A 17010-nucleotide genomic window follows, 5' to 3' on the forward strand; every position below is an offset into this window, starting at 1 on the left:
GAAACATCATGCTTTGGGGCTGTTTTTCTGCAAAAGGACCAGGACGACTGATCTGTGTAAAGGAAAGAATGAATGGGGCCATGTGTTACGGATACCAGTATCCTGTGTGTGTATCCTGTGTGTGTGTGTGTGTATCCTGTGTTCTTTTCTCTCCTTCTCCCCTCACAGGTGAAAATCATCACTCCCCAATCAGTCACCAATCAATCATCAATCAGAAGACACACCTCCTCCTGTTTCCTACCCAATCACAGTTCCTTTCCCTTGGTTTAAAAACCCCATCAGTTGTTTGCTCTAGAGCTCAATCTCTCTGTAAATGCCATGTCTGTAGGTCTCTCTGTTTCACTCTCTCTTTTTGTATTGACCGCTCTTTTGTTTGAGCACCTCCATAGCACGTTGTCATCACCTGTGAGTATTGTTTTGGTTATGGTGTTTGTTTGTTTGCTGGTGGGAAAAGGGGGAACCAAGACAAGTCGCCCATGGGCATACACTACCCGTAGGTAAACTTTGTTAAATACACTAGTTAGAACTGAGCGGACCACCCACTGTATTTTTGGTTAGTTAGTTAGCTGTTAAAGTAGGCTAGTCTAGTTTAGGGGTGTTTTTGAATACTTATTGTTTCTTTCCTTGGGTCCAGCTCAGCCCCTTTTCCTGCTCCCCCCCCCCCATTACCGTGTGTTTATTAATAAACCCTGAGTTTGACGGTAGATTTCAGTTGTCGTGGTTATTTCGTTCACACTTTACTTTGTCACTATTATAATTTGCAGGAGTTATGTTACGGGTCTCATTACCATCCCCCCTAGACTGTCGGGCCAAAAGGGATTCATAACACCATGTATCGTGAGATTGAGTGAAAACCTCCTTCCATCAGCAAGGGCATTGAAGATGAAACGTGGCTGGGTCTTTCAGCATGACAATGATCCCAAAAACACTGCCCGGGCAACGAAGGAGTGGCTTCGTAAGAAGCATTTCAAGGTCCGGGAGTGGCCTAGCCAGTCTCCAGATCTCAACCCCATAGAAAATCTTTGGAGGGAGTTGAAAGTCATATGGCATACTAAATTGAGAGTCACCGGATTTACGTACAGAGTCATACGAATTGCTTTGAGACCAGGTTGGCACATCAGGGGTTGGAACTGAGAAGCGCTGGGCTTCTTGTGATGACATGCATTATCTGAATTAGGTCCACAGAATTATACCTATGGAGGAGCTGCTTCTATGGAGGAACTTTTTTTAATTGTAACATTAAAACATACAATCTACTTGTAGTGAAGCTGCTCAACATTTACATTACATTCAGTCATCTAACAGACCCCCATCCAGAGCGACCCACAGACGCAACCAGGATCAACGCCCTGCTCAAGGTCAAAAACGGGGACCCGAACAAGCAACCTATCAGCCTAAGCCCAAGCTCCCAACCAAGACCTCCACCCACAGTTCCCGAGAGTTGCCCCCCAACTATCAGAGCCCCCCCCCCCCCCAAAAAAATATAATAATTAAGAAATCCATGTGCCTTGTTAAAAGTTAATTTGTGGAATTTCTTTCTTTCTTAATGCGTTTGCACATACATACAATCAAACATTCTCCGACAAGGACATGAGGGGAAACAGAGGGTTAAATACACAATATGTAATTGATGGGATTGGAACCAGGTGTGAAGGAAGACAAGACAAAACCAATGGAAAATGAAAAATGGATCAGTGATGGCTAGAAGGTCGGTGACGTTGACCGCCGAACACCGCCCGAACAAGGAGAGGGACCGACTTCGGCGGAAGTTGTGACATCAGTTATGTTGTGACAAGGTAGGGGTGGTATGCAGATGATAGCCCTATTTAGTAAAAGACCAAGTCCATACTATGGCAAGAACAGCTCAAATAAGCAAAGAGAAATGATAGTCCATCATTACTTTAAGACATGAAGGTCAGTCAATACGGAAAATTTCAAGAACTTTGAAAGTTTCTTCAAGTGCAGTCGCAAAAACCAAGTGCTATGATGAAACTGGCTCTCACGAGGACCGCCACAGGAAAGGAAGATGCAGAGGATAAGTTCATTAGAGTTATGTCATGACGTGGCCCTCTTTGGGTACAGCGAGCACCATCCCCCTCTCTCTCACCACCTCTCTCTTCCCCCTACACCCAGGCTCTGTTAGGCAGGTCATAAATTCCTAGAGGAGTTTCTCTCCTCATGGCCAGAGTACATAGAGAGTGCGTTTCACGGGAGAACAAAGGAACCTCTTCCACATCACAGAACTTGAGAACTGAACAATGTCCATGTTTTGGAGAATGTGTACACTGTCGGGGAAGAATCCAGCTACGACTGGTCCATTTAGTTTAATGTTTGTGAAACTCATGAGAGACAATACAGCCACATTACCATAACTCTGTTTATACAAGAGTCTCAGTTGTGAGGCTTGCATCTAATTGTTGTATAAAATGAATGAGGAAAGATGAAACTATTTGTGAAATGATGTAATGTGATTATAAACTGTTTAATGAAGGAAACTCCAATTCCCTTTGGAGTTTAACTAGGTCATAGGCCTGCCCCAAGAGCACAGGCATTGACCTGGCATCATGGGACAGCCCTCTTCTGCTGATACGAATATAACCCCCACCTGAAGGATTTCCCTTCAGACCAGCTTACCTTGATTACCACGAGAGGGCAAAGGTTTGAGACCAGACCAGTACCTCTTCACAGAGGGAGCTACGGTTTGAGTAGATTGGCGAATCTTTTAACCATACCACGTGGTTAAACTCTGAGTCTATCGATCCGACAGAATAAAAGCAAATCTTTGATACTAATTACTAGTCTGCAGCTAGGAATTCTATACCATTGAATGAGAAGGTCGACAACACCTATTCTATAACATTTCTGAATGTTACTCTGAAGTAGCGTAAATATATATATTGATTACAATTATTCCCGAATGAGTGAGCGTTCATGTGCAAAGGATTAGCATTTCAATGGTTATAATTATCAACTTTGTAGTGTCTTTTATCTTTCGCACCCTTCTCAGTCTCTTTGTCTACCAAGCCGCGATATAGGTATAGCCCACTAGGGCACATCCCCTATCATTTCCATGTAACCATATCTACTTTGTTTGTTTATGCATTTCTGTGATCATTTAGTTAGTTAATAAATAAATGATTGAGACAATTGATGTATGGATGATTCTTAGTGAAGACTGGGTTCGTGCAGATAACCAACAATTTACGACGTTTGGAATGAGACTAACATGAGGTAAAGAATAATTCAATAATTAGAAGACTAATTGATCAGATATTAAAACATCTGAAAGTTATATTAGGAAAATCATAACTTTGTAATCTGAATATTTTCCTTGGTGCCCCGAACTCCTGGTTAATTATATTTACATGATTAGAATAATCACGTAATAATAATTAAAGAGAATTGATTTTATAAACGAACAGTCTTCAGTTTTAATGATGCCAAAGACACGACAGTTAACAGACTCAGAAATTGCAGCCCAAATAAATGCTTCACAGAGTTCAAGCAACAGACACATCTCAACATCAACTGTTGAGGAGACTGCCTGAATCAAGGCTTCATGGTCAAATTGTTGCAAAGAAACCACTACTAAAGGACATCAATAAGAAGAAGAGACTTGCTTGGGCCAAGAAACATGAGCAATGGACGTTAGACCAGTGGAAATCTGTCCTTTGGTCTGATGAGTCCAAATTTGAGTTTTTGGTTCCAACCGTCATGTCTTTGTGAGATGCAGAGTAGGTGAACGGATGATCTCTGCATGTGTAGTTCCCACTGTGAAGCGTGGAAGAGGAGGTGTGATGGTGCTTTGCTGGTGACACTGTCTGTGATTTATTTAGAATCCAAGGCACACTTAACCAGCATGGCTACCACAGCATTCTGCAGCAATACGCCATCCCATCTTGTTTGCGCTTAGTGGGACCAGCATTTGTTTTCAAACAGGACTATGACCCAACACACCTCCAGGCTGTGTAAAGTTTATTTGACCAAGAAGGAGAGTGATGGAGTGCTCCATCAGATGACCTGGGCTCCACAATCACCCGACCTCAACCCAATTGAGATGGTTTGGGATGAGTTGGACCACAGAGTGAAGGAAAAGCAGCCAACAAGTGCTCAGCATTGACTGGTACTGTACACTGAACCAAAAATATAAAATGCAACATGTAAAGTGTTGGTCCCATGTTTCATGAGCTGAAATAAAATATCCCAGAAATGTTCTATTGGAACAAAATTATTATTTCTCTCAAATGTTGTGCCCAAATGTGTTTGCATTCCAATTAGTGAGCATTTGTCCTTTACCGAGATAATCCATCCACCTGACAGGTGTGGCACATCAAGAAGCAGATTAAACAGCATCTTCTGTTCTTTTGACCAATCGACTGGTCAAATATTTTTTTCCATATATAGACACACCCAATGTGTTTCAATAAAAGCAATTACTGTATATGTAGGCTACTGAGCTTGTCTGATGCTTTAAACACACTGTGATTAAATTAATAAGACACACAAATGACTCAAGAGAGACAGAGATCAAGATAGCCTAACCAGAAGAAAAAATTTGCAGATTCTGCCATTACGTTCCCGAAGTTGCCAATAATAGGCTACTCCAGGGGTCGGCAACCTTTTCCATTTGGAGTGCCAATTTATTTGACTAGTTCTACCGATCTGCGTGCCAGTTTTGATTTACATATGCACATTTTCCTGGAACAGTTTAATTTATTTTACAATAAAGTCTTCGTATCTCAAAGTCTTGTCATGATTATTTTTGTTATTCTATCTAAATCTAAATTAAAATTATACAAATCTAAAAGTAAGTTCTATTGCCATTGCCAACTATGTAAAACTAGCCTACATTAAGCCAACAAATAAAAACATTGCAGCCTGGAGGTAGAATATACACTGATAACAAAAATCACATTGGCTACGCATAGATTGTCTGCAAGGAACTTGAAACATTTTAACAACTATCAACCTCATCCAGCCCAAAGCTTGAGCTAATAAAATATTCTGGACCCTCAGAGTTTCATGTGCCAGTGAGTTCCGGACAGACACAGACAGCTGTAGACTATTTGCGCAAGGGATAAGAAGTAATCAGGTACAGTAGGCATATTTTATGATGTTTCCACCAGATCAGAGCATTACCTTTTTTTCCCTTTCACACTGAGTGGTTATTGAAAGGGAGAGAGCTGGAAAGATTTTTCAAATAGGTTACATTGAGTAACTATTGTCATTCTCAATGGATGTAAAAACAGACTTTACTTGCTGTTTGAGTTGAAGAAATGTTTTATTTGAGAAGCTCCACAGCTCATTAGTGGTGGTGAGTTAAGACAATCTGAAATACCATCAGATCCCCAAATGGTACATTTATCAGCTTACATTTGCTCCCAGGCCATGTAGCCTAGGCCTACTTCTATGCGTAATCAGGTACACGTCTTTACTCAACATTGACAGGAGCGCTCTAAAGAAAAAGCAATTAATAAATGGACAATTTGTAAATGGAGTAAAATAAACCAAAACTTGTTTCACACAAGTGTAGCCTAGGTTGTGCACTGCAAACACCATGTCCACTCCGACAATGAGAACTGTAAAAGACAGTAATAATAATATATTGAATGCATTAATAGAAATTACGGTAACCAAACAAACATTGTAGATTAGAAATTATGGGAATTAATGGTAAATGTACTACTGATGATACTTATGTGCCATCCCCGTGCCCTTCGCAATGGATTAGTCCACTGAGGCAGGCATCAATCAAGACGTGCCTTATATATATTTTTTTTTTGCAACTGCTCGACCAAACAATTGACCAGTCGACTAAATGGGGTCAGCACTACAAAGAACACAATTGCATTTTATTGATGTCAATTTGAATGCACAAAGATACCTGACAAGATCCTGAGGCAAATTGTCGTGACATTCATCCACCGCCATCACCTCATGTTTCAGCATGATAATGCATGGCCCCATGTCTCAAGGATCTGTACACAATTCCTGGAAGCTGAAAATTGCCCAGTTCTTTCATTGCCTGCATACTCACCAGACAAGTCACCCATTGAGCATGTTTGGGATGCTCTGGATCAATGTGTACAACAGCGTGTTCTAGTTCCCGCCAATATCCAGCAACTTTGCACAGCTATTGAAAAGGAGTGGGACAACATTCCACAGGAAACAATAAACAGCTTGATCAACTCTATGTGAAGGATATGTGTCAAGCTGTATATGGAAATATGGATATCTCTATTCCTAGTCATATGAAATCCATAGATTAGGGCCTAATGAATTGACTGATTTCCTTATATTAACTGTAACTCAGTAAAATCTTTGAAATTTTTGCATGTTGCGTTTGTTGCATGTTGCGTCTCTTCAGTATAATAAGAACACACCTTCTTATCTTCATTGTATCTGATCAGGACAAACGTGAGGCCCATAGCCTGGCCTCCCTCCCAAAACTCTGGACCTCTGCAATGACAAATCAAACTCCCTTCATCATAATTACAGCACCACCCATCAATTCACTGCACCATCCCACACTTGGATCAGCCTGCAATAATCAAATCCTTTTGGAAAACTGGAGTGTCAGATGGTAATTTATAAACAATATCTATCAAGTTGTTCTTTTGACCCGCTGGTGAAGTCAGCTCTGTGGGCTGCAGAGCTGCTGTGTGTGTTTAATGGCAACATGTGTTGCTCCCTATCTCGTTCTCCAAGTGGCACAAAGGTAAAGGGAAGGTTAACAGCGTGGGAAAATGCTGAACAGTGTGAAATTACCTTGATCCAAAGATTCCTGCCGCATACCAGCACAACGAATCCGTAACAGCACAGGCACTAACTCAGTCAGCCTGGCCGAGAAAAGAACAGCTGAGAGAGAGAAGTTGAGAGAGATAGAGGGAAAAAAGAGAGAAAGAGAAAGAAAGAGGCCCCTCGAGTAATATCCTGCAACAGCCAGAAGTCTATCCCATATTATAATTTTTTTCTTAACCTTTATTTAACTAGGCAAGTCAGTTAAGAACAAATTCTTATTTACAATGACGGCCTAGGAACAGTGGGTTAACTGCCTTGTTCAGGGGCAGAACGACAGATTTTTACCTTGTCAGCTTGGGGATTCGATCCAGCAAACTTTCGGTTACTGCCCCAATGCTCTAACCACTAGGCTACCTGCTGCCCCTACAGACCTATATCCCACAATAAAGTTGTATATTATAGGTCTACATCCAATTATAGTTTTTTTAAACATTTTTATTTAACCTTTATTTAAGTAGGCGAAAGGGGTATCTATCTACTACAGTACATTCGGAAAGTATTCAGACCCCTTGACTTTTTCCCGATTTTGTTAGGTTACAGCCTTATTTTAAAATTGATTAAATCGTTTTTTTTCCTCATCAATCTACACACAATACCCCATAACGACAAAGCAAAAATTGGTTAAGACATTTGTGCTAATTTATTAAAAATAAAAAACAGAAATATCATATTACATAAGTATTCAGACCCTTTACGAGGTACTTTGTATATGCACCTCTGGCAGCGATTACAGCCTTGAGTCTTCTGTGGTATGACGCTACAAGCTTAGCACACCTGTATTTGGGGAGTTTCTAAAATTCTTCTCTGCAGATCCTCTCAAGCTCTATCAGGTTGGATGGGGAGCGTCGCTGCACAGCTATTTTCAGGTCTCTCCAGAGATATTAGATCGGGTTCAAGTCCAGGCTTTGGCTGGGCCACTCAAGGACATTCAGAGACTTGTCCTAAAGCCACTCCTGCATTGTCTTGGCTGTGTGCATAGGGTCATTGTTCAGTTGGAAGGTGAACCTTCGCCCCAGTCTGAGGTCCTCAGCTCTCTGGAGCAGGTTTTCATCAATGATCTCTCTGTACCTTGCTCTGTTCATCTTTCTCTCGTTCCTGACTAGTCTCCCAGTTCCTGACGCTGAAAAACCTCACCACAGATTTCCCAAGCTTAAACATCCCAAGGAGCACTGTGCAAGCGATAATATTGAAATGGAAGGAGTATCAGACCACTGCAAATCTACCAAGACCTGGCCATCCCTCTAAACTTTCAGCTCATACAAGGAGAAGACTGATCAGAGATGCAGCCAAGAGGCCCATGATCACTCTGGATGAACTGCAGAGATCTACAGCTGAGGTGGGAGACTCTGTCCATAGGACAACAATCAGTCGTATATTGCACAAATCTGGCCTTTATGGAAGAGTGGCAAGAAGAAAGACATTTCTTAAAGATATCCATAAAAAGTGTCGTTTAAAGTTTGCCACAAGCCACCTGGGAGACACACCAAACATGTGGAAGAAGGTGCTCTGGTCAGATGAAACCAAAATTGAACTTTTTGGCAACAATGCAAAATGTTATGTTTGGCGTAAAAGCAACACAGCTCATCACCCTGAACACACCATCCCCACTGTCAAACATGGTGGTGGCAGCATCATGGTTTGGGCCTGCTTTTCTTCAGCAGGGACAGGGAAGATGGTTAAAATTGATGGGAAGATGGATGGAGCCAAATACAGGACCATTCTGGAAGAAAACCTGATGGAGTCTGCAAAAGACCTGAGACTGGGACGGAGATTTGTCTTCCAACAAGACAATGATCCAAAACATAAAGCAAAATCTACAATGGAATGGTTCAAAAATAAACATATCCAGGTGTTAGAATGGCCAAGTCAAAGTCCAGACCTGAATCCAATCGAGAATCTGTGGAAAGAACTGAAAACTGCTGTTCACAAATGCTCTCCATCCAACCTCACTGAGCTCGAGCTGTTTTGCAAGGAGGAATGGGAAAAAATGTCAGTCTCTCGATGTGCAAAACTGATAGAGACATACCCCAAGCGACTTACAGCTGTAATCGCAGCAAAAGGTGGCGCTACAAAGTATTAACTTAAGGGGGCTGAATAATTTTGCACGCCCAATTTTTCAGTTTTTGATTTGTTAAAAAAGTTTGAAATATCCAATAAATGTCGTTCCACTTCATGATTGTGTCCCACTTGTTGTTGATTCTTCACAAAAAAATACAGTTTTATATCTTTATGTTTGAAGCCTGAAATGTGGCAAAAGGTCGCAAAGTTCAAGGGGGCCGAATACTTTTGCAAGGCACTGTAGATACTTTTGTACCTGTTTCTTCCAGCATCTTCACAAGGTCCTTTGCTGTTGTTCTGGGATTGATTTGCACTTTTCGCACCAAAGTACGTTCATCTCTAGGAGACAGAACACGTCTCCTTCCTGAGCGGTATGACGGCTGCGTGGTCCCATGGCCTTTATACTTGCGTACTATTGTTTGTACAGATTAACGTGATACCTTCAGGGGTTTGAAAATTGCTCCCAAGGATGATCCAGACTTGTGGAGGTCTACACATTTTCTTCTGAGGTCTTGGCTGATTTCTTTAGATTTTTCCTTCATCTTAAGCAAGCACTGAGTTTGAAGGTAGGCCTTGAAATACATCCACAGGTACACCTCCAATTGACTCAAATTATGTCAATTAGCCTATCAGAAGCTTCTAAAGCCATGACGTCATTTTCCAAGCTGTTTTAATGCACAGTCAACTTAGTGTATGTAAACTTCTGACCCACTGGAATTGTTATACAGTGAATTATAAGTGAAATAATATGTCTGCAAACAATTGTTGGAAAAATGACTTGTGTCATGCACAAAGTTGATGTCCTAACCTACTTGCCAAAACTATAGTTTGTTAACAAGAATTTTGTGAGTGGTTGAAAAACAAGTTTTAATGACTCCAACATAAGTGTATGTAAACTTCCGACTTCAACTGTATATGCATATACAGTGGGGCAAAAAAGTATTTAGTCAGCCACCAATTGTGCAAGTTCTCCTACTTAAAAAGATGAGAGAGGCCTGTAATTTTCATCATAGCTACACTTAAACTATGACAGACAAAATTAGAAAAAAAATCCAGAAAATCACATTGTAGGATTTTTTATTCATTTATTTGCAAATTATGGTGGAAAATAAGTATTTGGTCAATAACAAAAGTTTATCTCAATACTTTGTTATATACCCTTTGTTGGCAATGACAGAGGTCAAACGTTTTCTGTAAGTCTTCACAAGGTTTTCACACTCTGTTGCTGGTATTTCGGCCCATTCCTCCATGCAGATCTCCTCTAGAGCAGTGATGTTTTGGGGCTGTTTTGGGGCTGTTGCTGGGCAGCCACGTTTCATCTTCAATGCCCTTGCTGATGGAAGGAGGTTTTCACTCAAAATCTCACGATACATGGCCCCATTCATTCTTTCCTTTACACGGATCAGTCATCCTGTTCCCTTTGCAGAAAAGCAGCCCCAAAGCATGATGTTTCCACCCCCATGCTTCACAGTAGGTATGGTGTTCTTTGGATGCAACTCAGCATTCTTTGTCCTCCAAACACGATGAGTTGAGTTTTTACCAAAAAGTTATATTTTGGTTTCATCTGACCATATGACATTCTCCAAATCTTCTTCTGGATCATCCAAATGCTCTCTAGCAAACTTCAGACGGGCCTGGACATTTACTGGCTTAAGCAGGGGGACACGTCTGGCACTGCAGGATTTGAGTCCCTGGCTGCGTAGTGTGTTACTGATGGTAGGCTTTGTTATTTTGGTCCCAGCTCTCTGCAGGTCATTCACTAGGTACCCCCGTGTGGTTCTGGGATTTTTGCTCACCGTTCTTGTGATCATTTTGACCCCGCGGGGTGAGATCTTGCGTGGAGCCCCAGATCGAGGGAGATTATCAGTGGTCTTGTATGTCTTCCATATCCTAATAATTGCTCCCACAGTTGATTTCTTCAAACCAAGTTGCTTACCTATTGCAGATTCAGTCTTCCCAGCCTGGTGCAGGTCTACAATTTTGTTTCTGGTGTCCTTTGACAGCTCTTTGGTCTTGGCCATAGTGGAGTTTGGAATGTGACTGTTTGAGGTTGTGGACAGGTGTCTTTTATACTGATAACAAGTTCAAACAGGTGCCATTAATACAGGTAACGAGTGGAGGACAGAGGAGCCTCTTAAAGAAGAAGTTACAGGTCTGTGAGAGCCAGAAATCTTGCTTGTTTGTAGGTGACCAAATACTTATTTTCCACAATAATTTGCAAATAAATTCACTCACTGGATTTTTTTTTCTCATTTTGTCTGTCATAGTTGAAGTGTACCTATGATGAAAATTACAGGCCTCTCTCATCTTTTTAAGTGGGAGAGCATGCACAATTGGTGGCTGACTAAATACTTTTTTGCCCCACTGTATACACTACCGGTCAAAAGTTTGCTGTGGTAGCTGTGCTGGTTAAATGTTTCTTGAATTCTAAATAAATCACTGACAGTGTCACCAGAAAACCACCCCACACCATCACACCTCCTCCTCCATGCTTTACGGTGGGAAATACACATGCGGAGATCATTCGTTCACCCACACGCCTCTCAATATGACATGGCGGTTGAAACAAAAATCTGCAATTTGGACTCCAGACCAAAGGACAAATTTCCACCGATCTAATGTCCATTGCTCGTGATTCTTGTCCCAAGCAAGTCTCTTCTTATTATTAGTGTCCTTTAGTAGTTGTTTCTTTGCAGCAATTCGACCATGAAGGCCTGATTCACAAAGCCTCCTCTGAGCAGTTGATGTTGAGATGTGTCTGTTACTTGAACTCTGTGAAGCATTTATTTGGGCTGCAATTTCTGAGGCTGGTAACTCTAATGAACCTATCCTCCGCAGCAGAGGTAACTCTGGGTCTTCTATTCCTGTGGCAGTCCTCATGAGAGCCAGTTTCATCATAGAGCTTGATGGTTTTTGCGACTGCACTTGCAGAAACCTTCAAAGTTCTTGAAATGTTCCATATTGACTGACCTTCATGTTTGAAAGCAATGATGGACTGTCGTTTCTCTTTGCTTATGTGAGCTGTTCTTGCCATAATATGAACATGGTCTTTTACCAAATAGTTCTATCTTCTGTTCTACCTTGTCCCAACACAACTGATTGGTTCAAATGCATTAGGAAGGAAAGATATTCTACAAAATAACTTTTAAGAAGGCACACCTGTTGAAAATGCATTCCAGGTGACTACCTCATGAGGCTGGTTGAGAGAATGCCAAGAGTGTCCAAAGCAGTCATCAAGGCAAAGGGTGGCTTTTTGAAGAATCTCAAATATAAAACATATTTAGATTTGTTTAACACTTTTTTGGTTACTACATGATTCCAAATGTGTTATTTACTAGTTTTGATGTCTTCACTATTATTCTACAATGTAAAAAATAGTAAAAATAAAGAAAAACCTTTGAATGAGTAGGTGTTCTAAAACATATGACCTTTAGTGTGTATACACTTCTTGTAAATTACTATTGTAGCTGGAAATGGCAGATTTTTGATTGAAAATCTACATTGACGTACATAGGCCCAATATCAGCAACCATCACTCCTGTGTTTCAATGGCACGTTGTGCTAGCTATTTTTTTCTTCTTCTATTTTATTTAACCAGGTAGGCCAGTTGAGAACAAGTTCTCATTTACAACTGCGACCTGACCAAGATAAAGCAAAGCAGTGCGACAAAACCAACAACACAGAGTTACACATGGGATAAACAAACTTACAGTCAATAACACAATGGAAACATATATATACAGTGTGTGCAAATGTAGTAAGATTAAGGAGGTAAGGCAATAAATAGGCCATAGTGGTGAAATAATTTCAATTTAGCATTAACACTGGAGTGATAGATGTGCAGTTGATGATGTGCAAGTAGAGATACTGGAGTGCAAAAGAGCAAAACTAAATAACAATATGGGATGAGGTAGTTGGGTGGGCTATTTACAGATGGGCTGTGTACAGGTGCAGTGATCGATAAGCTGCTCTGACAGTTGATGCTTAAAGTTAGTGAGGGAGATATAAGACTCCAGCTTAAGTGATTTTTGCAATTCATTCCAGTCATTGGCAGCAGAGAACTGGAAGGAAAGGCGTCCAAAGGAGGAGTTGGCCTTGGGGATGACCAGTGAAATATACCTCCTGGAGCACGTGCTACGGGTGGGTGTTGTTATGGTGACCAGTGAGCCGTAATAAGGCGGGGCTTTACCTAGCAAAGACTTATAGATGACCTAGAGCCAGTGGGTTTGGCGACAACTATGAAGCGATGGCCAGCCAACGAGAGCATACAGGTCGCAATGGTGGGTAGTATATGGGGCATTGGTGACAAAACGGATGGCACTGTGATAGACTACATCCAATTTGCTGAGCAGAGTGGTGGAGGCTATTTTGTAAATGACATCGCCCAAGTCAAGGATCGGAGGATAGTCAGTTTTACGAGGGTATGTTTAGCAGCATGAGTGAGGGAGGCTTGTTGCGAAATAGAAAGCTGACTAGATTTAATTTTGGACTGGGGTGGCAGGGTAGCCTAGTGGTTAGAGCGTTGGACTAGTAACCGGAAGGTTGCGAGTTCAAACCCCCGAGCTGACAAGGTCGTCGTTCTGCCCCTGAACAGGCAGTTAACCCACTGTTCCCAGGCCGTCATTGAAAATAAGAATTTGTTCTTAACTGACTTGCCTGGTTAAATAAAGATAAAATAAATAAAAATTAAGGCTAATTGATCTTAGTTAAATAGTACCCGCAAAACACCAGTCTCAGCATCAACAGTGAAGAGGCGACTCCGGGATGCTGGCCTTCTAGGCAGAGTTGCATAGAAAAATACATATCTCAGACTGACCAATAAAAAGTTAAGATTAAGATGGGCAAAATAACACAGACACTGGACAGAGGAAGATTGGAAAAAAGTGTTATGGACAGACAAATCTAAGTTTCAGGTGTTCAGATCACAAAGAAGAACATTCATGAGACAGAAAAAAAATGATGCTGGAGGAGTTTTTGACTCCATCTGTCAAGCATGGTGGAGGCAACGTGATGGTCTGGGTGTGCTTTGGTGGTGGTAAAGTGGGAGATGTGTACAGTGTAAAAGGGATAGTGAAGAAGGAAGGCTATCACTTCATTTTGCAACGCCATACCATACCCTGTGGACGGCGCTTAATTGGAGCCAATTTCCTCTTACAACAGTACAATGACCCAAACCACAGCTCCAAACTATGCAAGAACTATTTAGGGAAGAAGCAGTCAGCTGGTATTCTGTCTATAATGAAGTGGCCAACACATTCACTGGATCTCAACCCTATTGAGCTGTTGTGGGAGCAGCTTGACCGTAAGAAGTGCCCATCAAACCAATCCAACTTGTGGGAGGTGTTTCAGGAAACATGGGGTGAAATCTCTTGAATGCGAAAGGTCTGTAAAGGCTGTAATTTCTGCAAATGGAGGATTCTTTGACGAAAGCAAAGTTTGAAGGACACAATTATTATTTCAATAAAAAAACATTATTTATAACCTTTTCAACATCTTGTCTATATTTCCTATTCATTTTGTAACTAATTTCATGCATGTTTTCATGGAAAACAAGGACATTTCTAAGTGATCCCAAACATTTGAATTGTGGTGTATATATAAATAAATACATGTAGACAGATGTGTGCCTTTCCAAATTGTTACTGTTACTCCTATCAATTGGACTCCTATCAAGTTGTAGAAACATCTCAAGGATGATCAATGGAAACAGGATGCACCTGAGCTCAATTTAGTGTCTCATAGCAAATGGTCTGAATATGTATATAAATAAGGTATTTCAGTTTTTTGTTTATAATAAGTTTCCAAAAATTTCTAAAAACCTATTTTCCCTTTGTCATTATGGTGTATTGTGTGTATATTGCTGAGGAAATTGTTGTATTTATTCCATTTTAGAATAAGGCCGTAACGTACCAAAATGTGGAAAAGGTCATGGGGTCTGAATACTTTCTGAAGGCACTGTATCTACAAATAAAGTAAAGAGCTCTTCCGCAAAGTAAGTGAATCGATTGGCGTGTCCCCAGCCAGGCCTGTGACGTGGGTTCATTTCCAGGGGAGGACAGGTCGTTATGGTTGGAATGCTGTTGTGTGAACGATGAAGAGAGCATTCAGGTGGGGTGATTGCTGCCTGTACTTCAGTCACAACAGCAAGGGGATAACTGCAACAATAGCGGATGTAATCTGTAGGCCGGAGCAGAGCAGAGTGTCAAACTATCCTCCCTGCTGCCTGCATTTCCTCTCTGCCACCTACTGCCTTCTGAGATGCCATTTTCAAATCTTTAACCTTCACAAAACAAACTGCTGTGTATGAATGTGTATGCTTTTGGTTTGTTTTGTCACTCTGCAAACACAAAGTCTTCAATGATTCAATGTACAATACCCTTTTATCTTATGTATGAGAATGGGGTTCTATTCAGTATATATTTTTATTAATAAGACAATTCCCTCCACCAAAGAAAAAGTTAAATGCAAAATTGCAGATGAACAAATGCCTTGAAGTGCAATGCCACGCACATGAAATGCACCTCTACAGTTCTTGCTGCACCCTATAAAAACATCAAACATTGATCACAGACCGAGGCCACACACACACACACACACACACACACACACACACACACACACACACACACACACACACACACACACACTTCCATGTCCCATTATCACCTGCCGGGCCTGAATAATTTTCTGTGGCCCAGAGAGATGTATTGTCTTTGGTCCCCTGCCAAGTGTCAGTAGATATTTATCAAAGGATACCTACATGCAGTACTGTTTTCTCTACCTCTTTTTTCCTGGGAACATTCTCTTTGCATTGCTTCATCAAGATACTACAGAACATGGAGGCGGTGTAGGCAGAGGTGGATAGGGTCTCTTCACACCTGCCATACTGTAGCTTCACCAGACAACTGTCTCAGCCATGACAAAAAGGCATTCAGCCCAGCTCTCAGGCTGCCTTTCACAATGAGTCCAACATAGTTCAGTTCTATGGCATGCTGATCATGCTGGGTTCATGCAGTCCTCTCTATGAGCAGACACTCAACAACCAGGCTGACAGTTCAGCACAGCATGCTTAGCAGACCAGCCATGCAACACTACAGGGACAGAGTTCATCACGGTGCAGTATCAGTATCTCACACAAGAACAGGCATCAGAACCGGATCCAATGTCGGAGAGGTTTTAAATGCATCACAATCTATCAATGATTGTGATCATCTACAGAAATATACAGTTGTTTTCCCGGGAGAACTGATATGTGTCACGAGAATTTTCACTATAAGGGAGAATGGTAGAGATGCCAGTTTACTGAATCAGATTTGTAAATGGGGGATGATCTGATCTCCTGCATGGCTCTGTTGAGAAGTGACTCTGGTGACATTGGGTCTGTGTTGATTGACTTGGAATCATTTCAATCACTATTTGGATGCTTCACAATTTCTCCCCTCACCTTGGGAAAACACTAACTGGCATTTATAATTTACCAAGAATGGTCATAATTAGTTTGATTGGCCCACTGACAACTCTATTTGTTATTATTTGATCAAATGCCTGTGTCTTGAGGTTGAGGGACAGGGACAGGCAGGATGATAGAGGAGAATGGGTAAGTTGAGCCAAAGGGGAACGTTGAGACACTCTTGTTTCTAGGAAACCATACACAACATGTATAATTTGTTCTAAATATTCAGGAAGAGGTCATCATTTCATGGTGATAAAGACAAAGGAGATGATTGTGGACTACAGGAAAAGGAGGACCGAGCACGCCCGCATTCTCATCGACATTCTCATCCACAGAGTGGAGCAGGATGAGAGCTTCAAGTTCCGTGGTGTCCACATCACCAACAAACTAACATGGTCCAAACACACCAAGACAGTCGTGAAGAGGGTACGACAAAACGTATTCCCCCTCAGGTGGCTGAAAAGATTTGGCATGGGTACTAAGATCCTCAAAAAGGTCTACAGCTGCACCATCAAGAGCATCCTGACTGGTTGCATCACTGCCTGGTATGGCAACTGCTCGGCCTCCAACCGGCAAGGCACTACAGAGGGTAGTGCATACGGCCCAGTACATCACTGGGGCCAATTTTCCTGCCATCCAGGACTTCTATACCAGGCGGTGTAAGAGGAAGGCCCTAAACATTGTCAAAGACTCCGGCC

The 17010-nt window shown here is 41.5% G+C and overlaps 1 protein-coding gene across 2 annotated transcripts in view; it reads right to left on the reverse strand.

Annotated features, from left to right (window-relative positions):
• ccnd2a (cyclin D2, a) overlaps positions 1–17010 on the reverse strand; it is a 278864-nt gene that overhangs the window by 43599 nt on the left and 218255 nt on the right. Inside the window, exon 1 of one of the 2 annotated variants that reach the window (XM_036957794.1) lies at positions 6769–6789. The exons of the other annotated variant lie outside the window; for it this stretch is intronic. The gene's annotated coding sequence lies outside the window, so the exon portion shown is untranslated. Of the gene's footprint in view, positions 1–6768; positions 6790–17010 lie in introns of those variants that run through there. 2 annotated transcript variants of the gene reach the window in all.

This window comes from Oncorhynchus mykiss, chromosome 2, assembly GCF_013265735.2.
Source record: "Oncorhynchus mykiss isolate Arlee chromosome 2, USDA_OmykA_1.1, whole genome shotgun sequence".
Classification (NCBI taxonomy): domain Eukaryota; kingdom Metazoa; phylum Chordata; class Actinopteri; order Salmoniformes; family Salmonidae; genus Oncorhynchus; species Oncorhynchus mykiss.